Below are 16261 nucleotides of genomic sequence, written 5' to 3'. Positions count from 1 at the left end.
GTGCTAATTTATTTATTGATATTCCGCTTTTTGAAAAACAAATAATTAAAAGCAGTGAACATACATACCTGTTGTGGTTGGCTCTGGCCCAGCTCCTGCCCCAAGGAATGTGGAGGTGGATGCAGGGGAAACATCAACATGTCATAGGCCTGTTTTATTGCCGACAGAGGCAGGTAGTGCAGTTTCCTCGGACGAAGAAGAAGGTGAGGGTGACTTGGAAGAGGGGGGCTTGGCACACAGTCCAGGAAGCCAATCTCCATTATCTTCGGTTGATTTGGATGAGAAAGTATTAGACCCACGCATGCACATAATTATGCATTGAAGAGACCAATTGCAGAAATATTACAGGAGATAAGAGAGGCCACCTGTGTTTGGGTGGGGCTCTAGTAATTAGAGCTACTGATACAAATAGCAGTGTGTTGGTTTGGCCATTGTGGAATATTATCTGATCACAGTTCTTCAGGACCCTGCTTTGCTGTTTTTCGGACTTTGTTGATTTTTCACACTTTTGAAACCAAAGCAGAGCAAAGTGTGTGTGTGTGTGTCTCACTTCGTTGGGCTGTGACGTTTCTTCACAGCTGCTAGCTAAGTACTTAAGGACTGATTAAGGGAATTGTACAGCCTACAAGGTTGTTTTGGGACGAGTGCTCTTTGCAATACAAAAAGGGTGCTTTGTTTCTTTTGAATTTTGTGATAAAGATCATTGTTTTGAATTTTCAAATGTGTGTGTGTCTGAAATTTGTACCCTTGAATTTTCGAGAGACTCTTACCATAGAGCCTGGCAGAACACATACCTTCCACTTATTTTCCCCACAACAACCCTGTGAGGTTGGGCTAAAAGAGAGTGGCTGGACCAAAGTCACACAGCTGGATTTCATAGTTAAGGCGAGACTTGGGACTCACAAGTCTCCCGTTTTCTAGCCTGGTGTCTTTATCACTAGACCAAATTAGCTCTAATCCTCTGAAGCAATTTGAGTTTCTTCCATTCCCATCCTCCTCTCTCTCTCCATGTTGGCCACATTAGTACAATTATATTGCTGTTAATACAATAGTTCTGTTGCTATTAAGGTAACTGTTCCAACATCTATTGGCATATGGATCCCATTCATATCAGCCCTCTGTTGGGACCACTGTCTTCTCTTTTTGTTTCCCTGAAGGATAGTTGATCTTTATGGCAGAGATATGTTACCACATTTTTCGGACTATAAGACGCACTGGTGTATAAGATGCACCTAGATTTCAAAGAGTTAAGTAAGGGGGAAAGGGTTTTGTCCTCCCTAGCCCCTAGGAGCACTCTGCAAGCCTCCCAAACTCTCTGCATGTGCTGTTTTTTTTTTTTTTCAAAAATGGGGACGGTTTCGCCTTTTCCCAGCCCTCAGGACCACACTGCAGGCCTCCCAAACCCTCTGCACACCCCATTTTTCACAAAAATGGACCCATTTTTATGAAAAACAGAACATGAAGAGGGTTTGGGAAGTATGCAGAGTGCTCCTGGGGACTGGGGAAAGCAAAAACGCTCCCATTTTTGTGAAAAACAGGGCATACAGAGAATTTGGGAAGCTTGCGGAGTAGGGGCCAGGGAGGACAAAATCTGCTCCAATTTTGTGAAAAATTGCCTGTTTTTTACCTGCGTTTTTTTCTTTCAAAAATGGGATGTGCAGAGGGTTTGGGAGGCCTACAGAGTGTTCCTGGAGGGCTGGGGGAAGGCAAGAACGCCCCAAGTTTTTGCCCATTTATTTTTAAAAATTGGGATATTTTTGCCTTCTCTTAACTCCCAGGAGCATCCTACGGGCCTCCCAAACCCTCTGCACACCCAATTTTTGCAAAAACTGGTCCATTGTTCACAAACATGGGGTACGGGGACAGGGCTTTGATGGCCAAAAATAACACTATTTGGTGAATAAGACGCACCTGCATTTCCACCCTCTTATAGCGGGCAGAAGGGTGCATCTTATATTCCAAAAATGCGGTATTTATCAAACAATCATTGCTATTGAGGTAGGTCCTGTTGCCCGTTTTGTTATCTTTCCTTGGCCGCTGCCTTTAAACTTCATTCTTTACTCTTAAATCTGTAGAGAGGATAAATATTGTTCATATGGGAATAACATTGTCTGCGGAACTCATTTCGAACAAATTCCTCTGTTCAGTCAGTCATACGCCCACTTTCCAAGTGCTGTTGTGCCTCTTTACTTTTTAAGGATGACTCAATTAGTAGCTTGAACAAGGTGGAAGATTAGAACCCTGGCCAGTTATGAACCTGGTGAGTGGAATTTTCCACCAAAAAAAACAGATTTTAAAAAAATAAATGTCTTGAAATGCTTGAAATAGTTTTTGTGTGTGTATGCACATGGGCAGAGCCAAGAGGAAGCAGAGCAGGGAATAAAGGACCATTGTGATATTACCTGCAACGCAAGAACAATTTTGATCACGCAGGTTGTTTGGGGTTTTATTTCCCCCCCCCCTTTTTCATTCTTAGTGAAAACAACTGTTAAAAGTAAATATAATTCACTCTGTTTTTCCTACATTTTGCATGGAACTATTACTGCAAAAGGAGGCTGGTTAATGATTGCCACGGGTAAATGAGTGACTAGGGCAGGACAGCAACAAAAGCAGTAAGTCCGGATCATTTTTCCTGGGTGAAATGTTTGAAACAAATTTGATAATGCAAGTATGTAAAAATAGCTGGTTCTTTCTGCCTGAATAGATTGAACACAGCTGCAGTTTGCAGCAGCTTGTGTTCTTTAATGGTGCTTCCTCCCCTGCCCCCACTCCACCATTTATTTCTGACTTTCCTTCTTCCTTAGAAAGAGAGAAGCATTGAATGGTTTGTAATAACTGCATGGCTTTTTTATTTGCTGTTTTGCTTTCAGGAAGCGTAGCATTCTTTATAGGACGTGCCACATAATGCTTAGAACTATGAAGTGGACCAAAAAGATAACTGATTTAAGTGCTGGCTTAGTTGCGGTAGGCTAGAGAAAAGAAAAAGGTTTATAATTGAAATATTCTGTCAGTTTGTTTGAATAATTAACATCCTCAAAATACAGCCTTTTGTTTTCTTTTGTTATTTTCTAAATTAGAAAGGTGCACTCTGCATCAATAAGGAAGTGGAATTTTTAGTATTCTCGAAACTCTGTTTACCAACCAAATATATAATGTAGTTTTTAAATTATGCTTTTATGTGGGTTGTACACAAGCTTGCTGCGCTTTGCTAGCAAAGATTTCAGAAGTTTTAAAATTACATAGAATTTTATATGCCAATGAATCTTATCTTTGAGTGTTTATTTAGTTAATTTATATATCCTGCCTTTTCATTCGAATGCTTTATGAGTTCCTCGTTCTATTTCTCCCCATGGTAACCCATGAGATGGCTTGTGCTGAGGATGAATAACTAGCCAAAAGTTGCCTAGTAAACTTCCATGGCTGATAGTAGGTTAATATTTGGTGCTCTCTGCTCCTGTCTCCATACTACAATGGCTCTTCTGGAGTACTCTCTGAGCTGCTATATACAAGTTCTGTAAATACTTGGCTGGTAAATTCAAAGGATAATGAGCCCTTTGAACAGAGGTCTGAGTTGCGGCACCTGATTAGCAAAGATCTGTTCAAGTTGATTTCAACTACATAGACATTGTTTCTTGAAAATAATACAGGGGTGGTTTGTCATTGACTTCTCATGTTGGCTTTCCCATCTAAGAAATGCTGGTATTTTCACACTCTTGGAGGCATTGTAGTGTGTGTGGGAGCTCAATCTGAATGTGTATAGTTGTATGCATGATTAAACATTGCCTTTCCTTGCTTTCCTTCCTTCCTTCGAAGCTTCCTTCCTTCCTTCGAACCTTCCTTCCTTCCTTCCTTCCTTCCTTCGAACCTTCCTTCCTTCCTTCGAACCTTCCTTCCTTCCTTCGAACCTTCCTTCCTTCCTTCCTTCCTTCCTTCCTTCCTTCCTTCAAAGCTTCCTTCCTTCCTTCCTTCCTCAATCTACTATTTGTTGTTGGAAACTCATTACGTGCACAATTTCCTTCATGTTTATAAATCACACAATGAAATTGAGATTTGACATTGTGAAAGGACCTAGAAGGCATAATTACCATAAGAAACAATGGTAAACACTAGATAGGGACACATACAAAGAGAGCTTCTTATCTCCCATTAGTGCTGATTTGTAGAAGGCTGGGGTTTTCTCCCCTACAATGTTATCTTCTCTTAAAGTGAAGTGAATCATTTGCATGGGTTACCTTAATTATAGTACCTGTGGGTACTCAATGACGGTGGCCATTTTGAAACACAAACAAGCATTGACCAAGGGTGAGTGCTTTTATAGATAATTATTATTGCGCCGGGAGGGGCCTTGTCTAGCCTGTGTTGCTTAAGCAACTGTAGTAGTTACAATGATTGTGGCAGACAAAAGCATGGAGTCATTTATCCTTGCTGCTCCCAAGAAGGTTTCTTCCAAGGGCCATTCCTCCAAAAGCAAAGCTACTTCTACTGGGTCCACTTCTTCGGTGGCTTCACTTAAAGAAGCAGAACACAGACTAAGAGCATTAGAGAAGCAGTTTGAGAAAGCACAGAAGCAAGCTGCTCTGTCTGTACCTCCCCAGGCCTCTCCTCAGCTACTGGCACATCCAATATTACAAGTAGCTCAACCCTTGGCCCCTCAATCAGTGACTCAAGCCTTGCCTACAGGATCAGCCACTGAAGCTGATTGGCCTCCTAAACATCAACCAGGGATACAGATCTTTCCTATAGAAGAAACTGCTGCACAGGTCACTCATGTATGAGTTGTTGCCTTGGCTCCCACCCCTGCAGCAACCTTCATGCCAACAGTGGCAGGACTCCGCCAAGGGGAAAACACATGGTAGCCTTCTGGGTTGCAAGATATGATTGCCAGTGCCTATTACAGGGCATTGCAATAGGCATCCAATAAAATCCTTCCTACACTGCAATCCCAGCCAATTTACAAGGGATTTGGTCACAGGTCACTGATGATTATTCCCACCACTCTCTAGAGGCCCGTGAGACATCACTCCATGAAGAAAGGAGTGTTTTGGATGAGGACCTATCAGAAGATGAGGACCTCCTTCCTGAACAGCCAACCTTTACAGATCTGTTGAAGCCAGCCCTCTTTAAAACTTCACTTCACAATGCCAAACTCACAGCTAATCTGGAGGTGGCTACGCAGTCTGCTGCCCATTGTGTAGGCATATACCCTGCAGTAGGCTTGGGTATATCCCATTGCTTGGACTCCCAGCAGCAGCGCACAGGAGAACTGCTGTTGTCTTACCTGAATGGTCTTCTCTGTGTGTTGCATAGAAAGTCCAAACCCGCCTGGGCTGTTACGGTCCAGGGCTAGATTGAACTTGCTTACACGTCCTCCTTGATCTTCTTCGTTTTGAAACTGGCGGGTTTCTCCAGTGGTGCCCAGGGTGTGTGTTTCAATTATGTTAATCAACTCAGTTCCCAATCACCTGACTGAGATTTAATCCATTGCTTAGACCCTCTACACAGCTCACAGAGAAGACTGTTCAGGTAAGACAACAGCAGTTTTCAGTAATCATAATCTATACAAGTTTTAACCCAATGATTTCTATAGAGGCTAATAAGGTGAAGGGTTTTGATTCTGCTGTCAAAAATGTCATTTTCTACACAAGGAGCAGATCACAGAAACCTTCAAAACCACAAAGTGAATAATGACACAATTGTTGCTTCAGAAAAATTGGAAGAATACAGAAGTTCAAACCTTGGAACTAAACCTTGAAACTATTTTTAAAAATGGGATGGTTTTGGAGGGTTTTTTGTTTTTTGCTGTTATTTTAGTTTGAGCATTTTCTTGTAGGGCTTCCTAATTCTGTGCAATACATTTATCTAAACGTTTTTAGTTTGCAAAGTGAGAACATCTGATTGTTGTTGGTGAAATGAAGAGAGGCTGTAAAATTGCTGCTCCCATTACTGCAAGAGAATAGCCGGAGATTAAGCAACTATTAATAGATCCACTTGCAAACCTGTTGTTCATGAATCAAGTCACCAATGCCTTAGTAGTGCACTCGAGATGGACCAGTTAACTAGCTTGTTCAGCAAGCACAATTATTTTTCCTTAGCGCCCCCCCCCCCATATACTTTACATTTCTAATTCCTGAACAGATTAATATTTTGTCACATAAGATCATATTTTTCATCCTATAAACTTCCCCAAACCTTTTGTCGGTCCCTTCTGGCGCTCTCCCCACCCCATCCTTGAGTGTCTGCTCATGTGAGATGTTTGGAACTGGGGAGGACATTTTTTTCTCTAACATCTCTAATCTATACTATGCATCCATGAGACTATTTGTGCCAGCTCAAATAAATGATATTTAGAAGTCCTGCATCTTCCCCCTCCTCTTTTGTTAGGAACAAAGATAATTGCATCAAAACAATATACAGTGATACCTCTTCTTACGAACTTAATTCGTTCCATGACCAGCTTCATAAATAGAAAAGTTCGTAAGAAGAAGCAATTTTCCCCATAGGAATCAATGTAAAAGCAAATAATGCGTGCAACCCCATTCCAAAAGTCACCCCTTTTGCCTTGCGCTGCTGGGAATCCCTGCCTCTTGACTTCCATTGCCAGCTGAAGCTCCTGTTCTTGCGTTGCTAAGATTTCCCTGAGCCTCCCCTCGCTGGGAATCCCCGCCTCCGGACTTCTGTTGCCAGCCGAAGCACCCATTCTTGCATTGCTGGGATTTCCCTGAGGCTCCCCTCACTGGGATTCAAAGCAGCGCTGGCAAAAATGAAGGGAATCCCAGTGAGGGGAGCCTCAGGGAAATCCCAGCTGGCAACAGAAATCCGGAGGCGGGGATTCCCAGCGAGGGGAAGCTCAGGGAAATCCCAGGGACGCAAGAACGGGCACTTCGGCTGGCAATGGAAGTTGGGAGGCAGGGCATCCCGCTGCCGAAGGCTGAGGTTCATAAGGTGCTGGAAGAAGAAGCAAAAAAAATCTTAAACACCGGGTTCGTATCTCAAAAAGTTCATTAGTAGAGGCGTTCGTGAGAAGAGACGTACATTGTATATCCCTCCTCTGATGGGGAAAACCTCTTATCTCTTCCTTGACAGCTAGCCAGCTGGACACTTTGGAAATTTATGATGAACTATCTACTTTTCCATGTCTTACTATGGTCTCACATTAAAGTGATCTTGATTCTTTTTTTTCAACCACACCGTACCTCTTACCCACAAACTAACTGGAGTGATGTTGGCTCTCCTCTCCTCAGTATTCTCTCCCAGATCACATGTGCAGAAACACCAAATAGTACTTGGAAAGGAGCATTACTTAGGGTTCAGCAAAAACAGGCGGCAGCAGGCAAGGCATTTGTGCACATACATAGGAGGAAATTCCCAAATCTTTGGGGAGGTTACCCACTGTTGAGTTCCAAAGAACCAGAGTGCAAAGTCATGAGCTGGTCCAGCTTCTAAGGAGTGGGGAGGGGGTGAGTGTTTGTTTTTTGTTTCTTTTTCTGTGTTCAGTTGTTATACATTTGATAAATTATATTATTTCAATTCACTGAAGTTTATTCAATATTAGTTGAAGAGGGCTGAGAGGAGATCCTAGATCCAGATGCTCATGTTGCCGCCAGCTGCATGTAAGCCTGAAGTACCTTATTGCTAGGTTGGTTGATTGGTTTATTTATTTTTATTAAATTTATTGGCTGCCAACAAGGTAACTCTGGGCCGTTCCCCTGAAGTTGATATTTGGGGCCCATCTTGAGTGCACCAATAAGGCTCCATCTATCTCAAATTCATCTTACCAGAGATCTTGGGACACATTTTCCTTAAACTTTTATTATTGGTCTATTGTGTGTCTAGTCCCTGGATCGTTTAGCAGTGCCTGACCCTACTCTAAGCTGATCTGTTTGATTTTTTATTGTAACTTCCCTTTTGCTTCTGAGATAACTTTATTTGTTTAATTAATTTATTAGATTTGTATGCCACCCCTCTCCGGAGACTCGTCTATTTGTTTGATAAGTTTTCCAAAAACATAGCTTGCTCAATCATCAGATTTCTGAAAGGGGCTTCCAGAGCATTGCTGGAAATCTCTATTATCTCTTGGATGTTCAGTGTCACCTATTCTGTGCCCATCCATCACACACAGTGGGATGGTAAACAGAGACGACAAATGAAACGTGTATTGCTAGGTTAACTATCAATTGACCTAATAGTTTACTGAGGCCCAGTTCACTAAATAATTCAGTTCATATGTCTAATCAGATGTCATCATTTCAGCACACCTACAGTCACTGCCTGAACCTGCTACTTAATCCTTCCCAGTTCCTTCCCAACCCAGAACTTCCCAGAACCTCAGACCATTCAGCACCATTTCAAAGATCATATCGATCATGCTAGCCTCCTACATAGGTTTTTAGGAACTAGCATTTCTGGAAGGCCCTCCCATTGCTGTTGAAATACACATGTGGCTTTCTACAGAACTTCTCCCCTGGACATACCTGGATGCCAAGTGCACTGAACAGTTCCTTATATTTACACACACTGGTCTGATCCTGTTTTATGTGTAGCTTCTGCCCACACTGAAGGTACATCCTGTTTTCCTCTACCCTGGTAATGTTGGAATGTCATCTTTGTATCTGAAATACTTCTATTGTATCACTCCCTGTTTGATGGAGGGAGAAAGAATTCAAAGTTGCTTATATTGTTGACACAGCGCAGAAGAGGCAAATATTTCATTTACTTGGAAAGTTCCCCAGAACTCTGAAAGATCCTGGGAAGTAATAGGATGTGCAGGTTTCTTTCTCTTTCAGTAATTGCGGCTGCAGCATCCTCCCAACTTATACCTTCTGACAAACTGCATGTTCTTGGCCTTGGCCTCTGTTAACAGAGGGAATGGGAAGCTGATTGGGGAATGAGAAGGTGGCATTACAAGACCACGCTAACAGGGACAGTGGAGAACGGGTTAGAAAAGGCCATGAATGTATAATCCCCTTCAGATCCAGCCAAGAAAGAAATGGAAATTTCCTTCCCTGCTCTTATCTGGACTTGGGTGGAAGAAACAAAGATTCTACACTCCTGAGCATGGAAGAGAGAAGAAATGATTATAAGGGGTGGGGAGGAGAGAATACAGTGAAAAAGGAAGGCAGACACAACTGTTTAAAGCCTTTTGAGGTTGCTTGGGAATACAGAGTGGGAACAGTTGCTAATACAGTAGTTGTATCCGGAATAAATGCTTGATGGTTCCATCTCCGATTTAAAGAAAAGTTAAAGACTTTATATAGTTTTTGGTGACAGGGAGATATATTATCCCTTTGGAACAGGTCTAATAAATTGCTTATGCTGTCTTTGCTTTTAAAACATTTTAGTTGCTTTTGTGAGTATTAATTCTGCAATATAATGTGTAACTATGCAACTATTTTGAGATAGATGGATGGGTGGGAGGCAGAGATGATGCTTAGAGATTTTGTGGAATCAAAACATTTTTGGGGAATGGTAAAGCTATTTTGCAAGTGGAAAATAATCTTTACCTCGCCTAAAATATGAGCTGCTAAATAGTTCTTCAGCAAAAGATACCCTCCGCCTAGCTAAACTTTAGTAGCTGAGTGCAACTTGGAGCAGATAATGTGCAGAGAATCTTATACGCTGTAAATAATCAATTTAGAGACCAAAGCTTCTGATGCTATGGAACATTCATAAAAGTAATACAACCCCTTCCTTCACCCTTTTCACTGATTGTAATTCATTTCAGAAGAGGAGACTATGTAGAAGCACAAAAGGCCTTAATTGCATAATGGTCTACAGTATATACTAGACACATAGGCAATCACAATTTTGTGTGTGTGTGTGTGTATAATCTCATTTATTGCATATATTGGATTGGATGCTAAAACACCTGCATATTCCTGCTATTTATGTACTCAGTATTTTTCTTCTTCCACCACTCTCCCAATATCTCAATCAAGAAGTGAATATTTATATTTCATCTGTAAATGAAAATAAAAGAACTATCAAGTCAAATCTGTTATGATTATATCCAGATCACTTAAGTTGAGCTTGACTTCTGACAGTTCAGGAGTCATCTTCCCTAACTAGCTTCTGGGATGTTTTCCAAGTTCCCAGTTTTGCCTACAGTCATGTATTCCCTGATAGTCTCCCATCTAAATATACAGTAGTCTCAAACCTCTTCATTTCCAATCCCATACAGAGTAGCCAGGTACTACCATCTGCTGAGATTCTCCTAATCTGTAGGCCCAGAGAGCCATTTTTTAATTTAATGTCAATTTCTTAACAGGTGCTATGCTCTGGGCACCATTGGTGTCAATCCCTGTTGCAGCTGTACACAGCATTTATATCATTCAGCTCCAGGACAATTTCAGCTCATAATAAATAGAAAATGTTTTCAGGTTAGCATTCCCACCACATGCTGCTTGAAAAAAGGGTTAGGCTAAGCTTTCTGTATTTCAAAAATTGTAAAAGGGTACTTTTACTAGAAAGGTTTACAAGTGAAGGTTATGTGGCTGGTCTCCTAATTTACTTGATTTTGATTTGATTTGATTTGATTTTATTGGATTTGTATGCCGCCCTTCTCCGTAGACTCGGGGCGGCTAACAACAGTAGTAAACAGCATATGACAATCCAATATAAACAGTTAAAAACCCCTATTGTAAAACCAACATATATACAGACATACCATGCATAAAATTGTAAAGGCCTAGGGGGAAAGAGTATTTCAATTCCCCCATGCCTGGCGGCAGAGGTGGGTTTTAAGAAGTTTACGAAAGGCAAGGAGGGTGGGACCAATTCTAATCTCTGGGGGGAGTTGGTTCCAGAGGGTCGGGGCCGCCACAGAGAAGGCTCTTCCCCTGGGTCCCGCCAAGTGACATTGTTTAGTTGATGGGACCCGGAGAAGACCCACTCTGTGGGACCTAACTGGTCGCTGGATTCGTGCAGCAGAAGGCGGTCCCTGAGATAGTCTGGTCTGGTGCCATGAAGGGCTTTATAGGTCATAACCAACACTTTGAATTGTGACCGGAAACTGATCGGCAACCAGTGCAGACTGCGGAGTGTGGGTGTAACATGGGCATATTTGGGAAAGCCCATGATTGCTCTCGCAGTTGCATTCTGCACAATCTGAAGTTTCCGAACACTTTTCAAAGGAGATTTATACAAAACCTCTTGAAAAGCTTAAATCTTTTTTTCTTTAATTGTATCAAAATACAGTAGAATTTATAATTACATTTTTTATTCCATTGGGTTGTACTGTTAGCACCGAGGAGTCACATGTATTTATCAACATGATATGATTGGAAAAAATGACCACAAATTTGTGAATTAACATTTTTTTCCAGTACTGAAGGAACGTACTAGAGATTCAGCCTAGAGTTCTGACAAATAATTAAATTTTGGAAGATGTAACTTTATAATATTTTGCAGCATGGTACAGATAAATTAACATTTTTTAAAAAGTGGCAGTAGAAAACAACTTCTCAATTCAAAGTTATTATCTAAGAACATTTATCTGTATTTATGATAGGTTTTTCAGGTATAATTAAATAAGCATGAATAAAAAGTAAACAAGGCAAAAAAAGACAAAAAAGCAACATAAAAGTGCAAAAAAAAAAAAAGGAAGAATGCCTTTCAACTTTCTTTGGTACAGATAAAGAATACATCCAGATTTTACTCTAAAATTATCAGTAGTCTATATTATTTCTATAATCTCATACAATTCTAATCATCAAATCCCAAAATCAAAATTATACATCTCTTAGCTTATCTCTTCTTATCTCTTCTCCAAAAGTGGTATCTATTTACAGTACCTGTCAATTTATTGTTCAGTGGGTTGACTCCAATTTCTGCACAATGTCTTCACGAGTGGGTGGAGAGAAGTTTTATTTGGCACCCAAAATAAGAATATAATATATATAAGATTATAATTGTAAGATAAAATATAGGAAATAGTATAAGGGCAGACTAGATGGGCCATGAGGTCTTTTTCTGCCGTCAGTCTTATAATTTTCTATGTTTCTATAAGTCAAAAGTCAAGAAGTTCTTTACCACAACTTATATAGATAGAGGCAGCTCAACCGGGAATGGGTATTTTTCATGAGGAATGTCTGGGTGGATTCTTGAGAGGACAGGAAAACAATGTCTGTGATCTCTAATAGTTCATAGCCAACAGCTTGTAGTAGAAAATAGTGAATTTTCACTACAGAATCACAATAGTAATTCTGAAGTGAATTACTATGATTTTAATTTTTAAAAATTATGTAATACACCCTATTCAGGTTCAAGGGAAAGCTGAAGGAAAAAACATTCATTATCCTTTTGTTACTATTTTAATTCAGTTTAAGGATTTTCTGCTACTGACTGAATAACATTTGTTTTCTTCTAAAACGATATTCATGCTCCCTATAAAATATAATATTCTATACATATTTATTTGTTTGTTTGTAATCATTCTTGTTTATGAGTCATTTGAGTTTAAAGTATGTTGGCCAAGCCTGATTGTTTCCTAATAGCCTTTGTCTTTGGACTTTGTTCAACCCTACACACCAGCATGCTGAAATTGAAATGAATTTTCTCATCCATTAGATCAGTGTTTCCCAACGTTGGCAACTTGAAGATATCTGGACTTCGACTCCCAGAATTCTCCAGCCAGCATTCGCTGGCTGGGGAATTCTGGGAGTCAAAGTCCAGATATCTTCAAGTTGCCAACGTTGGGGAAACACTGCATTAGATAACAGTATAATGTGATGTATTCTGGTAAAACGTTCCTCTGTTTGATATGCATATGATATTTAAAGAGATGTCCCTGAAAATGGATGATTTTGGAAATGTCCATGAGAATATAAGCGTGCAAAAATAAGAAATATGTTTCACTTTACACCCAGAACAAAGCATCCCCATTAAAATATTGGAGTGTTCTGACTTGGCTGGGGGCAAACTTTTCTTTCTTTATTTAATTTGTATGGCAGCCAAAACAGAAAGGACTCAAAACTTAAGAAAACAATATGACCTCAGAATAGATCTTCAACTCTTATTTATCGATTCACAATAGACATATGCTTTTAAAATCATATAGATTCATGACAGTTTATAAGCAAGTAAAACCAAAATAAAATACAATTTCAAAGCTAAAACAATCAGGACAATAGCTGGGAAAAGCAACAGTAACACAAGACTCGTGTTTGATAGCTATAAACAGCAGCATACATTGGTAGAACATGTATTTTTAAGGCATGACATTTACATCTTTAAATATTAAGATATTTTGTGCTATAGCTGTATTTTCAGAAGTGATGACCTGAAATCAAAAAAGAACCAGGATAGAACAGATCAGATGATGTCAGAAAGACTTTGAATTGACAACCATCCTTTTAAAAAATGTACTTTTAGAAGTCCTGAAGTCCTGGAACAAGAATTTCTGATGAATTAACTTCACCCTTCAGTTATTAGGTCATTCTAATTCTATCTGTATCCACCTATTTCCCCCCTTTTTCCCCCTGCTGGTGGCAACCAAGGCAGATGCCTAACTATTTTGCTGGAGAATAGTAATAGGAAAAATACAAAAAATCTTTGGGTTAGAGACAAGATTAGAAACAACTAAACTAAGAAAACAGAATTAGATTAAATTCTAAATATTAATATAATAGTAATTAGGTTTTAAGACCACCGGAACCATATTTTAAAAATGATAAACCACCAGGAAGTCGAATCCATCTGAAAAAAAAAGGTGGAAAACTGAGACTACCTTGCTGATTCCCTCCAAGTGCCAGAGGCCGAATATAGTATGATCACAGCATGATAGACTTCTGTCTCAACATACACCATTACAAAAATCATTATAATGATAGGATCCCCAGTTACAATTTTTTAAAAAGCCAACTATGATGTCATAAACACTGACATCTCATCTCTTGAATGGCAAACACTATTCATTGACTGTATTACTGTTGAACACCATTATAACATTTTCTTACTTGAAGTCAGAAGAGTTATTAAACAAACTACTCATAACAATAAGGAACTTCCAAGCCAAAAAATATATATCTCTTTGGTGGAAAAATAAAACAACTTCAAAAGCTGCTACAAATATACATCACACTACTTCTAAAACTAAAGTTTTATGGCATTTCTGGACCTCTGCACAAATGGATTACTGCGTTCCTGTCAAACCGGCAACAAGTGGTCAAAATTAAGGGGCGAGTACAAGTGCACTACAGTGCCTTCCATCCCCTGTCCTATTGCTCTCCTATATCTCCTATACCTTTCTTCTATTCCTATATTTCTTCTTCTATTCTTTCATTGATATGTTCTATTACTATATCTTCTTTTCTATTCTTTCTTAGATATATTTTACTATGAGTATCTCCTCTATAACCTTCATCATGTATTTTACTATGTGTATATAGATATATACCCACTAAAACCCTCATTGTGTATTGGACTAACTAACTAACTAACTAACTAACTAACTAACTAAATAAATAAATAAATAAATAATGTGATGCTTTATCAAACCGTGTACCTGTTAACAGCAGAGTTCCCAAAGGCAGTGTTTTAGGACCAACTCTCTTTATTCTTTATATAAATGATCTTTGTGACAATATAAACAACTGCATCCTCTTCACAGATATTGTAAAACTATTTAATATCACCGACAATACTACTGCCCTTCAAAAAGACCTTGACTATGTATCAAAATGGTCAATCGAGTGGCAACTTCAAACTCCAATCAACAACTGTTCAGTCTTACACATTGGCAAAAATAACCAGAACACAAAATACATTACCCAACTCTGTAATTTCTTCCCCAAGCTCTGCAAATCGTTAACCTTAAACTGTCTACCATTGACCTCATCCCATTCCTAAGAGGTCTGTAAGGGGCGTGCGTAAGCGTACCAGCATGCCTGCCATCCCTGCCCTAAAATCCCCATATACTCGAAAATATCATGTACTCAAAATCATGTTTGTACTTATTATATGTTCATATTAATGTTTATATTTTGCCTGTAATCATATACATGAATGAATGAATGAATGAATGAATGAATGAATTGTCTGGAATAAAACCTCTCCAGAAATATCAATGTCAAAATACTTCTGGCAAGATCACAATAGCTATTTTGAATTCAAAACCGAGCATTTTAAATTTAAAATGGAGTATTTTAAGATGTCTCAAATTTAAAGTATGCTGTACACCAATATTTTCTTTCTTCCTCTTTATACATACCACAAATATGTACACCTAATTACATTTATTTGTTTTAGACATTAAAAATCCTTAAAGGAAGATTATGTTATGCTGGCTTCCATTTGCCTAGCGCAAAAAATTGTCCCTTTTATCAACAAAGACAAGACCCAGGGCTTAAATCTTGGTTTTTGAACTAGGTGAGAAAAAGCTGAGATACATAAATAATACTTTTAAAAGAGCGTTTTCAATAGACATTGTGTGTGTGTGTATCTGTTTTGTTCTTATATTATGAATGAAGGCAAATATACATATCCCAGGATAATAGATCAAATCTGAATCGATCATTACAGATTTAGTCTTCCAAGCTTTTGGACTCATGCTGGAACCAATCCTCAGTGAATGTCTCTCTATCACAGTGTGTGCTTTGGACTATTCTGTGTATGTTATTTATATGATGCATGGTTGTGTGTGGCTTTTTAGTTGTTGATTGCCAGATATTAAGTTATTGGGGGGGGGGAGTTTTCCTCCTTTTTCAGGTTGTGTATTTGCTTCATGTTGTTCTAGTTGGGAAAAGCATTTTTCAGGTGTGGTATTGTCTTTTTGGTCAGGCCTAAATTCCAACAAGTTAATAATCAACCCAGAAATTCCAAGTCTTCATTATTTTCGGTTTCGATGTTTGATTCATTTATATCATATTTACATTATTCAAAATCAAATCTATGCAGTGCTTGTTTTTGTTGTTTGAAGTACCGGAAGCCTTAGCCAATTATATTTAATTAAAATTGGAAGAGAGAAATGGAGAACTCACAGAAGTGCTTTTTGGATTGTTTTGTACTAATTTTTAGCTCTTTATAAATTGTGATAAGTTGTTAGAATGGATCTGTTTCATTCTCCAACCCAATTCAGTTTCTCTGAAATTGAGAAAATTTCTCAACTCAATTACTCATTTTTCTTCCAAGGTTTTAAGTAAATGTGAAACGCACAGCATTACTACTAGGGATGAAACCATTTTATATTGAAAGAGAATAGAAGTGATGTTAGTAGTTTTTATTACTGTCTCTGCTAATAATTGTTCATATTTATGCAAAACCTATT

The 16261-nt window shown here is 39.0% G+C and overlaps 1 protein-coding gene across 6 annotated transcripts in view; it reads left to right on the top strand.

Annotated features, from left to right (window-relative positions):
* The window catches only part of RASSF7 (Ras association domain family member 7), a 112260-nt gene that overhangs the window by 72560 nt on the left and 23439 nt on the right, over positions 1-16261 (top strand). The gene's annotated exons all lie outside the window — the stretch shown is intronic.

The sequence above is a fragment of the Erythrolamprus reginae genome, chromosome 1, assembly GCF_031021105.1.
Source record: "Erythrolamprus reginae isolate rEryReg1 chromosome 1, rEryReg1.hap1, whole genome shotgun sequence".
Classification (NCBI taxonomy): domain Eukaryota; kingdom Metazoa; phylum Chordata; class Lepidosauria; order Squamata; family Dipsadidae; genus Erythrolamprus; species Erythrolamprus reginae.
This window is presented reverse-complemented; position numbering and strand designations above follow the sequence as displayed.